Source organism: Gobio gobio (assembly GCF_949357685.1).
Source record: "Gobio gobio genome assembly, chromosome: 11".
Taxonomy (NCBI): Eukaryota; Metazoa; Chordata; class Actinopteri; order Cypriniformes; family Gobionidae; genus Gobio; species Gobio gobio.
The window spans coordinates 41,477,866-41,491,963 of NC_137104.1; positions in this window are offsets into that span (position 1 = coordinate 41,477,866).

Genomic DNA, 14,098 nt, shown 5'->3' on the forward strand with positions numbered 1-14,098 from the left:
GCGCCGCCCGGTGCTCCTTATAGCACCGCGCTGGGAGAACCAGATTTGGTACCCAGAGCTGGTGAAGCTGTCGCACTCACCCCCCTGGCCAGTTCCGCTGAGAGCAGACCTTCTCTCTCAAGCAGGAGGGTCAGTTTTGCATCCCCATCCAGAGCGATGGTCTCTGCATGTATGGGTGACCAACGGATACCCGTTGACCTGCCCGAAGGGGTTATGAACACGATTTCACACTCTAGAGCCCCCTCGACGAGGCGGTTATATAGTTCTAAGTGGTCGGTGTTCACTAAGTGGTGTGTTTCCAAGGGATTGGACCCACAGCAATGTGGGGTCCAGCGGGTGCTCTCCTTCCTCCAAGAGCTTTTGGAATTGGGCAGGTCCCCTTCCACGCTCAAAGTGTATGTGGCGGCTATAGTAGCGTTCGCTCAGACGACGCTAGGTAGCACGCTAGGAAGGAACGAGCTCATCATCCGTTTCCTCAGAGGAGCCAGACGGATGAATCCCCCGCGGCCCCCGTCGGTTCCTATATGGGATCTGGCCTTGGTCCTATAGGCCCTGAAGGCTCATCCCTTTGAACCGCTCGAGACTGTGGAACCAAGGTTCCTTTCACTAAAAACCGCGTTTCTGATAGCTCTGGCTTCAGTGAAACGCGTGGGGGATCTACACGCGCTCTCAGTGAGCCCGAAGTGTATGGAGTTCGGTCCTAATGACTCTAAGGTCATTCTCAGACCGAGGCATGGTTATGTCCCCAAAGCGATCGGCACTCCCTTCAGGGCGCAGATTATCTCCCTCTCGGCTCTGCCAGCATCCGATGAGGGGGACGGTGGCAATATCCTCTGCCCTGTCAGGGCATTGAAGGTTTATGTAACACGCTCCGCCGCCTTCAGGCGTTCTGAGCAGCTATTTGTTTCGTTTGGTGGGCGCACTAAGGGTCTCGCCTCCTCGAAACAGACCCTGTCCAGGTGGATAGTGGACGCGATTGCAACTGCATACGCTTCCAAACACCTGCAGTGCCCGCTAGGTGTCAGAGCACACTCCACCAGAGGCATGGCCTCTTCGTGGGCTTGGGCCAGAGGGATTTCCATCCACGATATCTGTATGGCGGCAGGCTGGGCGTCCCCGTCTACGTTCGTGAGATTTTACAATCTGGAAGTTCCTGCCTTACAGGCGAAAGTGTTATCAGTTCAATAGGGCTGTTGGTTCTGCCCAGTGGTTCTGCGCAGACATAGCTCACATACTGGTAGTAAGTTCGGTACTAGGCTCATGTGAATTTGAAGGAGACCGGCGGTGCCATTCCCTCATTTACGAGACGAGCTGTTGTGAGTTTGAAGGTGACCGGCGGTGCCGTTACCTCACTCATATAACAAGATATTGTGAATTTGAAGGCGACCGGCGTTGCCGCTCCCTCATTCATGAGACAAGGTGTGGTGAATTTGAAGGAGACCGGCAGGTGCCGTTCCCTCATTCATGGGACAGGGTGTTGTAACCACCCGTCGTAACCACCCGTCAGTTCGAATGAAGTGTCTGTATATGTGGTGGCCCGTTTTCTTTACCGGCCACCCTGCCCGAGCAGTGTTTTTTCCCCGGTTCCCTGGGATACATATGCTGTATGCGAGGCGCGCACGGCGTTGACAATATGTTCCCGTAGCGTAAGGAACTTACGCAATACGAGAGAACCTCTCGAAAGAGAACGATACTCGGTTACTTAATGTAACCTCGGTTCTCTCTAGAAGAGGGAACGAGTATTGCGTTCCTTGCCGTGCGCCCCGCGGGCTTTTACGCTTCAGAACTACGAAAACCGAATATGCAGCCCGTGAGCCCTGCTTATATACACGTGGCCACGCCCCACCTGTAGGCAAATGAAGCCAGGTGGGCGCGAAGCGCCCTCATTGGTCGCCACGTCACGCGGGCTCACCGATAGGCTGCTGCAGTTGCCAGCAGAGCAGCCAATAGCACGCTGGAATAGCCTGCTATGGTCTGCCAGGCTGCCGCACTGCGTTGACAATGTTACAAAATTAAGGATAATTTTGGGTTTTTCAGAAATCTCGAAGAAAGAATACTTTCCCGTAGCGTAAGGAACTTACGCAATACTCGTTCCCTCTTCTAGAGAGAACCGAGGTTACATTAAGTAACCGAGTATCGATTTGTGAGCAAAACAATACAGATTCAATTTAATGCAATTATTGGGTTTTAATAAAACAACTACAGAATACAAAGCTACTAATCACACGGGGGTAAATATGCATATATATATATATAGGAGAAACAAACGATATGGTACAAACAAGGAAAAATCAAACTTAACGAATAAAATCAAAGGGAAAAGAATGATGGAAAGAGAGAATCCATGAGGGAGAGAGAGAGAGAGAGTTCCAATCACTTCACCAGAGCCCTTCAGACATTTATGATTTCGTGAATCAGGATTAATTAAGACAACCTCGTACAAGCAGTTTAAAGGTGAAATATAATACTTGCATTAGGCTCTCTCGTGTACGTGTCTGAGTTCTAATCGTCGTGGAAGTTCGCTACGGAGTTGCGTGTCTGGGAGAATTTCTGTGAAGTTCAGGAAAGTCGCTCCAGAGGTTTGCAGGTCTCTCTCTCTTGGCTGGCTGCCAAAGGGATCCTTCTCTCAAAGGGGGGCGAAGGCCAGGGTGGTCTTCCTCAGGATGGCGGAGTGCAAAGAGTTAATGATAAACTCCTCGTTCTTATAGATGGAGTGGCCGAGCCCAGACAGTTGGAAGGATCCAATCACATCCGTGGAGAGAGAAGGCGCGAGTGTTTCATTGTTCTCTCGACCCCCTCCTCTCAGTTAATCAATAGGGTGGAAATTTTAAGCCTCTATTTCTTTAGAAAGCTGGTATTTCTGAAATAATGCATCTTGTTGTGATTTGTGAACAAGATTCGGCACAGTCAGGTTTTTGCGATAACAGAGATACCAAGCACGGTCATTCTGCGACGTGCGCGTACAGATATACAAGATTATCACAGTTACTGGCATACAGGTTTTGATTTACATACAGTAAACATCCTAGTTATTGTAATACATTGTATAAAGACATGAAATCAAAGGATTATATATATTTGAACATTATTGAGACAGTTTTTTTTTTTCACATGGTTTAAGTAACGCGTGTGTGTGTGGATGTTGTTCCAGCATTCTCCTCTTTGTGTGTGTGTTTGCGGACGTGAAGTCATGTGAATGTCTTTAGGCTATACCACTCACTGCTCCATTCTTTGGACAGACTCCCTTCTTTAGACTCAGAGCAGACATCGTGGCTCCTCGGGTTGTTAATTAACTTCGATATCCCTATCACACACAAACCCCATTGTTTATGTCTGATTTGATTAGGAGAGTCACGAGTTGGTGTGTAAAGGCCCATCCGGTGACATATTCGGCCAAAGGGCCCTATTTTAACGATCTGAAACGCAAGTATCAAAGCGGGAAGCGCAAGTAACTTTGTGGGCGGGTCTCGGCGCTGTTGCTATTTTCCCGGCGGGATAAATGGCTCTTGCGCCCGGCGCAAATCTAAAATGGGTTGGTCTGAAGTAGCTTCATTATTCATAGGTGTGGTTTGGGCGTAACGTGAATAAACCAATCAGAGCGTCATCCAACATTCCCTGTAAAAGCAGGTGCGCAAGTTCCATTATGGATTGCTATTATTATGGCGTATTTACCAGGCGCACGCCAGGAGCGGTTCACAGCCGAGGAGACTGATGTGCTTGTAAGAGCAGTGAAAGACAGAGAAGTTGTGTTGTATGGGAATGGGAGAAACCCACCCAAAATAGCGTCGGTTAAACAGGCGTGGGAGGAAATAGCCACAATTGTTTAATCAGCTGGCATCCCCAGGACGTCGCACCAGTGCCGCAAGCGCTACAATGACATCAGAAGACGGGGAAAGTCCAAGCTTGCCAGCATCAATCGGGCACGCCGTGTAACGGGAGGTGGATCTGCCTCTACTCAGGACCTGACGCCTGCAGAGGACATCGCTGCGTCCACCCTCACCGATTTTTTTCCCTGCTTCTTGACGGACAAACCAATTTGTTAGATGTCCTTATATACATATATGTCTTGCCAGAAGTTGCCACTATTGGGCAAACAGGTCTCCTTAATTATTAGACTACAATTAGCCTGAATAATTTGTAAGCTAGATTTATGCCTATTTTTTCACATCTTCGTGGCACACCACATTGATTTCGGTCATCTCATGTGTTAATATTTTTTAGTGTAACAATTTATGATTTGCAAAAATAACTGTTGCATCTGTGTAGATTACATGAGCAAAGTGTATGCGCGTTGTGCACGCTATACATTATGGTCAAGCATGCGCCCTTAAAATAGCATAATGAACAACGCGCAACGCGCCACTGACTTTAGACTAGTTTTTTTCTGGTCAGTGGCGCAATTGTTTAATGGAACAGCAAAATAGCACCAGGGATTGTTTGCGCCGGAACACGCCTCCTTTTTTGCGCTGAACCGCCCAGGTAGCGCAAGTTCATTCACTAGTTTAGCGACGTGCTTCTGTGGAGGGAAAAGCGCGCTTTGCGCGGGTGCAAAATAGGAATGACACATGCGTCGGTGTACAAAGTAATTTGCGCTGGGTGCAAGATAGGGCCCAAAGTCTGATTGAATCGGGTCATTGTTGCTACAATTGTACAAGAGAAGTCATATATGTCAGGTGGTTCAACAAACAAGACTGTATAGGATGCACCTGTATTTTCTCTCTAATGAAGAAGCATCAATTAGGCAACTGAGAAGTACACATGCTAAGCCAAAATGGTGGTTTACCAATCAGGGGCCAATTTCAAACTACAATACATGTTTTTCAACAATTTTTCGACAGACTTGCTAAAACCATGAAGGCCCACCCCTAAACCAAGCCCCAAGTGGATTAGAGCAAATGTGATTGAAAATGCCCATTATGGGTTGAAAACGCCCCACTGATTGGGAAACACCCACTAGTGTTCTGCAGAGATAGACAAGGTTACTCATGAAACTCCTACTCAGGAGAGTGATGATGAGCATCACATCTCTGAGCAGCTGCATCAGTACCTCCGTGAGCCATTGATAGACAGACAGACTGGTCAGCCACTAGAATGGTGGAAACAGAATACATCCCGCCTATACCTTCTTGCACCACTGGCAAGGAAATTCCTCTGTCCACCCCCCTCCTCTGTTCCCAGCGAGAGGGTGTTTAGTGAGATTGGGAATGTTTTTTCATGTCCGCGGGATAAAGTCAAGTCAAGTCAACTTTATTTATATAGCGCTTTTAACAATGTAGTTTGTTTCAAAGCAGCTTTACAGTGTCAAACAGGAAAATAATGCAGCATAATTTTATTCAGCTGTATAGCCATTCTGGAAAAATTTCAAGTATCATACAGTGACAGTGTGGGCTTTAGATCAATAATTTGATCAGTAATTTAGTTTAAATGGTTAATTTAGTTTATTATTTAGATGTATTTCGATGTTTAGTTGAAAAATTTAGTGTCCCCAACTGAGCACGCCAAGCCAGAGGCGACCCCAATTATGTGATATTTTATATAATCCGTTGATTTCATGTCTTTATACAATGTATTAGAATAACTAGGATGTTTACTGTTGTAAATCAAAACCTGAATGCCAGTAACTATGATAATCTTGTATGTCTGTACACGCAAGTCGCAGAATGACCGTTCTTAGTATCTCTGTTATCGCAAAAACCTGACGGTGCTAAATCTTGTTCAAAAATCACAACAAGATGCATAGTTTCAGAAATACCAGCTTTCTAAAGAAACAGAGGCTTAAAATTGCCACCCTATTGATTAACTGAAGAGGAGGGGGTTCAGGGAACAATGGAACACTCGCGCCTTCTCTCCACGGATGTGATTGGATCCTTCCATCTGTCAGGCTCGGCCACTCCATCCATAAGAACAGAAGTTTATCATTAACTCCTCGCACTCCGCCATCCCGAGGAAAGACCACCCTGGCCTTCGCCCCCCCCTTGAGAGAAGGATTCCTTTGGCAGCCAGCCAAGAGAGAAAGACCAGCAAACTTCTGGAGCGACTTTCCTGAACTTCACAGAAATTCTCCCGACTCACCTCCGTAGCGAACTTCCACGACGATTTGAACTCAGACACGTACACGAGAGAGCCTAATGCAAGTATTATATTTCACCTTTAACTGCTTGTACGAGGTTGTCTTAATTAATCCTGATTCACGAAATCATAAATGTCTGAAGGGCTGTGGTGAACTGTCTCTCTCTCTCATCTCTCTCTCTCTCTCTCTCTCTCTCCCTCGTGGATTCTCTCTTTCCATCATTCTTTCCCTTTGATTTTATTCGTTAAGTTTGATTTTTCCTTGTTTGTACCATATCGTTTGTTTCTCATATATATATGCATATTTACCCCCGTGTGATTCGTAGCTTTGTATTCTGTAGTTGTTTTATTAAAACCCAATAAATTGAGCGTCAGCGTCAGTTCTGGCAGGCCAAGTAGTCAAGACGCTGCTAACGCTATTGGTAACAACACTGTCTCATCAGCTGATTTGCATCAGCTGTTTCAACTCCCCTCGTTACTAATGGCAACGCTAAAAGCAGGGCGCCTATTTAAAGCAGATCAAGTTCGCTCTTACTACTAGCTGCTCGCTGCTTTGCAACCAGGATAAGAATTGATTGGTTTTCCTTTGCTTATCACTATGCATTTTGTGCGGTCTGCTTTAACAAATCATTGAACATACACAAGGCTCTTTTAAAGGGCATTGCCTTTCACTCTGTGTTCTATTGAGTGAGATAGTATGTGTTGGCTAATGATTAAATCATGCAATGTGAGCATTATTTTTGCAAATTATGTATTCAATATTACATACAAACGCCAGCAGCTGCATTTTCAGCAGAATTATATCAGGACATATACTATAACTATGGGAGCAGCAACAATTATGACCATGTGTCGGATACTTTCGTCAGCTTATTTCTAGACTAAGGCCTAGTCCACACGTACACGGGTATTTTTATAACCAGAGTTTTTCCTCCTCCGTTTTAAAAAACAATCGCGTCCACACAAGCACAGTTTAAAAAAAATCTCCGTCCACATGAAAACGCAAAACCGCGCTATGATTGGCTGCTTGATTTCCACATGGGTCCCATCCACGGCACCGATGCACTGAGGGATGCCATGGGCTCAGTGAAACCCTTCTACAAGTTTACTTTGGAATCAGTGACACTGACAGGTAACTGTAGGGGCAGGGCTCAAGTGGACTGAAGCTTCACACACTTGCCTTACTATGTTCAGGGCTGATAGTGAAAAAAATTCCTGAGCCTGAACTTTTTTCCTTGCCCCCCGAGAGGGTACTATGTATGCGACGCACTTTTAACACAACTTGTTGGCCCCTGGGCCCAAATATATAAACAGCCTAAGTATGTATAACCCTGATCATCATTATTGACAAGTGGCTCTTTTTTAGATATTTTCATATTTGCATTATGCCCTCAGTATTATTCAAGAAACCACAGCATTTTCTTCTCAATATGTTCAGTGCCTACATTGACCTTATTAGCCCATCTTAGTACAATCACTGGAAGTAAATATTGCAGATGCTACAGTCATACCAAGACAGGTCAGTAAGTGGCAATAATAGTACTCCAAAGTACACAGGAATTGATTACCTAAAAGACATGAAAAGGACACACATTCATTTTTCTTTAACAAATTTAATTGCAAAATATGCACCATTCAACTGAAAAACTATAAAAAATGAATATACTGTAAAAGACGGTATGGGATTAACAAAAACATTTCTCCTTCCCTTAATTTCTTCCTTTCTGAACGTAGTTTTTTTTTTTAAAAAACATGCAAATGGTGACCACTGAAAAACAACTGATTTCGTTTGTCTGTAAATACACGGTGCGCTGTCATTCATGATGAAAATAAAACTAAACGTCATTCTCCATGATTTCAATGAATAATCCACCTGGTCAACATAATGTTTTATTCATTGATACTTTTAATTGAACAATGCCTATCACTTGAAACAGTTTTGCTGATTTGTATTTATTAAAACGATGTATTTTAAATTTATATTAGTCTACATCAACTTGTATTCCTTGTACATAACACTAGCCGCGTTTCCATTACAGATTTGCGCAAAACTTTTGCGATATTTTCTAAAAGTCGACAAAAAATATTGCGAAATGACAGCGTTTCCATTAAAGGTCCTGTTCTTCGTGTTTTTTTGAAGCTTTGATTGTGTTTACAGTGTGCAATATAACATGTGTTCATGTTTCGCGTGCAAAAAAACACAGTATTTTTCACACAATGTACTTATCTGTGTACCGCTGTTATCACTGTCCTAAAAACGGCTGGTGATTTCCTCTTTCTATGAAGTCCCTCCTTCAGAAATACGTAACGAGTTCTGATTGTGCCAGCGCTTACCGTGTTGTAATTCGACCGCAGCTTAGCGCACGTGCCAGCAGTTCCTGTGTTGTGATTCGACAGCAGCTTAGCGCATGTTGGAAAGGTCACGCCTCTTAACGGAGAGATGTATGCGTTCAATAATCTCTACAGTGTCCCTGGGAAAGCCAAACAAAGGTGATTTGACTCCTGGATGAAAATAACAGCGTCTCGACGACATGGCGATAAACACACTCAACGCAACAGTTCCTTTTCTCCACGCGACACGTCCGCTTCTCCACGTGGGACCGCAACAAGACCGCGCCCCCTTTTTCGCGTTTCTTTGTGGGCGGAGGTTAGTCTGTTCTACTGCTCTACTGACGTAATTAAAGAAGGAAGTACCAGGATGTAGTCCAAGCCAGCCGTTCGCTGTAGGCTTTGAAAGGGAACTTCTGTTAAATAAAATATCTCGCTTGGCATTGAACTTTGAGCTTTATAATTTTACAGGTATTATTTATGCTCTAACAGCAACATTACACACTAACTAAAGTTTGAACAATGGGATCATGCGGAATGGGACCTTTAACTGATGTTATGCGACTAAAACATTTTTTTTTCCTCTCGTGATAAATCATTCCAAAAATCATGCTACGTATGTTGTTATGTTTATGTTTATCCCAGCCACCGCACGCCATTATTATTAATGGAAAGAGACGTGCGTGTTATAGCACTGATGGCAAGGAAAGCCTCTTATACTTGAGCGGCACATATGAGGTGTTATGATAAATTGTGGCATTTTATATTCTATTGTTTTTTTATGAGTTTATTAAAGAACTCGTCTTCTGTCCAAACATACCATCATCTGTAAAGAATGATCGACTTTTACATGCGCCAGCCCAGGTTATTGTGACGCATTGCCACATACAGAGACGAGCGAAAAGTTTGAATTTGCATGGTGGTGTTTTTTTTTACCACTTCGTTATTTTGGCTCGGAATTTCGTTTTTTGGAAATATAAACTGAATTTAGAAATGCTTTTGAAATGAAAAACTTTGCGTTTAATAAACAAAATATATTTTTAAAATGAAGACAGCGTTTGGAGTGGAGTGCAAAATAATCTGTTCCCTGAGTCCACGGCCTTTGCTGTTATTGTGAGTGTACACAAATAAAAGTAGATAGTTTACTGTTTATAATTATGTCTTGCACTTATCTGTATGGCTAAAAATGACGGAGTAGCCTATTTTAAGTTTCCGCTGGAATAGCCTAAGGAAAAAATTCATCAAAAGGCGACAACGACTTCATCGGAAAGAGGGTTAAAGAAAACATAGCCTATTTAGTTTCATATAGTTGGGCTATGTCTAAATATTATAATCTTTTAATTTCATATGTTGATTGTGAAAAGTGAGCAGCATGAGTAAAGCACATAATCAGATGCGCATATGTCTGGAGACATGGATTTTGAGCACAATTGAATTGTGTTTTCTAGAAAGTCTTTCTTTAAAATTAATTTCGTTTTGTATAAATTGTATTTTAATTTGTATCAATGTTTAACAACTATTTGGCTGTAGGCTATATTTAATAAATAAGAAGCAAACCAAGATCGTCGGGAATGGATAGACCTAGTCTTTGAGCAAGGCTGAAACTATAGCGTCTTTCTGTTTTAATCGATTTCTTGAATATATGTCATAATTACAGTATAGGCCTATAGATAGTTATGATATTTGTGGTTGCACCGGGGTCCGTCATTATAAAGTTACGCCACTTTCCTTATTAGGAGAAAATATATGTTGTTTTAACGCCATAAGATCTCGTAAATACTTGAGTGGAAAAAAAATTATATGTAGGCCCTATGTGAGAGCAATGCGTGACCATACCAGGTGACCTGTAAATGCGGAAAAAAACTGTTTCCATTGCAGTTTTGCGAAAATTTCCTTTTTCGAATTGCCTGAAAAAACAACCTCATGCGAGCATAAAAACTTTTTTGCAATATATGGGAGTTTTTGCGAAATTGACGGGTTTTTTCAATTCGCAGTTTCAATTTGCGCAATTTGAAGGGTAATGGAAACGCGGCTAATGAATGTGTCGGAGGGTAAGGGGATATTTTAATTATTTATGAATAAACTAGTGTATTCTAAATCAGTGACGCAAGATCCTTAATAGAAATCTCCACTTTGACGCGAGAAATGCATCTTTACAGATATAAAGAGTTTTTGGTTTGATTTGTTTTATTTCGTTAAGCAATAATTAAAATCTCTCCATCTATGTATTTGATGTTGGTAAGGCATGTAGGCCTATTGTTTTGAGGATAATTCGTTTCCACTGGATAAAAAAAAGTGCAAGTGACGGCTCTGGCGCCGTATTGCATCGTGCAAGCTTCCACTCTCCGCACAAACCAATGGATATGCGCCTATACAATATTTATATCTGACGAATAAAAAATCTTCCCATTACAACTTAATTAATAAAAACAGAAACGAAATCACTTTGCCATACATACAAAACGGAACTATTTTAATAGCTGAAACGATGTCTAACAGAACAGCACATATTCTCTTCCGTGCTTTTAAAAACAGACATCAAATAAACATTAGACAATCTTTTTTATTATTATTATTAATATATATATATATATTTTTTAACATGGCACTAAAACGCCAACCAGAACCTGATTTTTTTTTTTTCCCCGCAGCCACAGTAGCCTATGCCGGAAATCCGGCGTGGTGCCGGAACGCTATCACCCCTGTATGTTGTATTTTTGTATTCTGGCGCCTCTGTTCTGCAATACAATGAGATAACTGCGCATGTATCTGTATGTAATAAGCGCTGTTAGCAGAGTTATTAAAAGTTACGTCCGCCATTGCATAGACTCCACTCATGTATAAACAAAAGCGATAACGGCGCACAATCTGATGTCAAACAAAGGAGAGAACGCCGCACATTTCGACTTAACAAGCCGAAATCTCCGGTTTCACCGTCTACACGACAACGCTGTAACCGGAGTTTCTAAAAAACTTCACCCTGGCCGGAGTTTTCAAAAAAGTCCGGTTTCAGTAACCGGATACTGCGTTTGCGTGTGGACGAACAGCCAAACCGCGTAGAAAAAGCTGCGGTTTTGAAAATACCCGTGTTCGTGTGGACAGGGCCTAAATGCTGTCTGGTAAGAATTAATTTTTTTTTTTTTTTTTTTTCAGCTTATCCGAGTGTGCCGGTTCAAGTTCTAACATTACAAGCTATTTTTCTCAACGAAGCAACCCCGCTTGATGAGCCTGTAATTATATAATTTGGCAAACGTTTCACTGGGTTCTGTGTCTTGGGCTCTGGGATACGTGTTCCATTTGCAGCATGTTTAGCAGCGATTGACGGAGGCCGATCTTCACGGACGTGATCCTGAGAGGTTGCCGTCAGCGAGGTATTATTAGTTAAAATCACTCACTGCTCAAATGCATGTTTTGCTTTAATACAAGATTTGTCAGGAGCTAATTAAATGTGGAATTCGGCAGGCAAAACAGAATCATATCACAAGGATTTGTGCAGTGCGAAATATAGCGAGCAGTTCGCCCCCACATTCATTCAGGTTGTAAACTTGAACTTGCGATTTTGTCGCATGGTTCATAAACCGTCTAATTTGGAGTTTGCATCGCTGCATTATTTTCATGGACTCTCTGAAGTTATACTTAAAACTTAATGTGACTGACTCAAGAACAATTTCAGAGAAATCTGCACTCCACAAGGTAAGTATATCAAGCATATGTCTCAGCTGGCAATTTTCACTCTCATTCATGTCTGTGTCTTCATGAAGCTAACTTCGTTTTAAAGCCCTGTTAATTGACAATGGTATCTGCTAGGCTTATGGATATTGTTTTTATCTCTATAGTGGTATTTGTAAATGTGTAACTTGTTTTAAGCTAAAGTTGCTATTGGTTATTATTGTCTTAAGCTATAGTTGAGATCTGAAGTGCTCGTTATTAAAGCTATAATTAATATTGGAAGCGTTGTATTAAAAAGCTAATATTGGAAATGCTTGTTCTTAAAGCTTTAGCTAATATTGAAATGCTTGTTCTCAAAGCTTTAGCTAATTTTGAAATGCTTGTTCTCAAAGCTTTAGCTAATATTGAAATGCTTGTTCTCAAAGCTTTAGCTAATATTGAAATGCTTGTTCTCAAAGCTTTAGCTAATATTGAAATGCTTGTTCTCAAAGCTTTAGCTAATATTGAAATGCTTGTTCTCAAATCTTTAGCTAATATTGAAATGCTTGTTCTCAAAGCTTTAGCTGATATTGAAATGCTTGTTCTCAAAGCTTTAGCTAATATTGAAATGCTTGTTCTCAAAGCTTTAGCTGATATTGACATGCTTGTTCTCAAAGCTTTAGCTTTATATTGAAATGCTTGTTCTTTAAGCTTTAGCTAATATTGAAATGCTTGTTCTTAAAGCTTTATTGAAAGGCTTGTTCTTAAAGCTTTAGCTAATATTGGAAGTGCTTGTTCTTAAAGCTATAATATTGGACACGCTGGTTCTTGAAGCTATAGCTAATATCGGAAATGCTTGTTCTTAAAACTATAATTAATATCGGAAATGCTTGTTCTTAAAACTAAAGCTAATATTGGAAATGCTTGTTCTTAAAGCTATAGCTAATATCGAAAGTGCTTGTTATTAAAGCTATAATTAATATTGGAAGCGCTGGTTCTTAAAGCTATAGCTACTATTGGAAGTGCTAGTTCTTAAGTTCTAATTAAAAGTGAAAGGCTTGTTCTTAGAGCTATAGTAATATTGAAAATCGCGTGTTCTTAAAACTATAATCAATATTAAAGCTATAACTAATATTGGAAGTGCTCGTTCTTAAAGCTATAATTAATATTGGAAGCGCTTGTCGTTTAATTAATAGTTGATATCGGGAACATGCTTGTTTAAAGCTATAATGAATATTGGAAATCGCTTGTTGTTAAAGCTATAGTGTCTGATGCATGCTTGGCTAAAGCGATATAGCTAATGGAAAACTACTTTTTCTTAAGCTATAGATGTTGGAAATGTGCTTGTCTTAAAGTGATATCGTAAGCTATAGTAGAGTGTGGAAACATGCTTGTTTTAAAAGCTGTAGGTGCTATTAGAAACACACTTGTTCTTAAGTTATAACGAACTTTAGGAGTTAGAAGTTACTTTTCAGAATTGTTTAAAGATTCTTTCAGAAAATCTTTCTTCAAGCTAAAGTCGCTATTGGAAATTCGGAAATATGCGTTTTCTTAAAGCTATAGGCACTATTGGGAATATGCTTTTCTTAAAGCTATAGGCACTATGGGAATTTGATATTATTAAAGCTGATAGAGGTGTTTTGGGCCTTATCCTGATATATTGCTAAGATACGTTTTACTTGCGGTCCCATGACCTCACATTTCTTATGTATCAATTTGTTCCTAGCACTTCAGCATAATTCTAAGCACACTAAACTGAAGGGGATGAATGGCGTTTTATCTCTGAATCTGACTCTGCTTTTATGTCATCTATGTTAGCCTACCTGAAGAGTCATCCACAAGCTGGTCAGCAGGACCCATTATTTGCCTTGGAGTAGGGAAAGCTCGTGTCCAGAGCCTGGCTTGCCTCCTGTCTCCGCCGCTATGCATACCGCAAGCTTCCCTCGTTATACGTTATGCGTTATATCGTTATGCGTTATACGGCTCATTCTCTGTGCATTATGGCTGCTACAACTGCAGCTTCCTCCACTCCTGTCTCTACATTTGAAGGCCA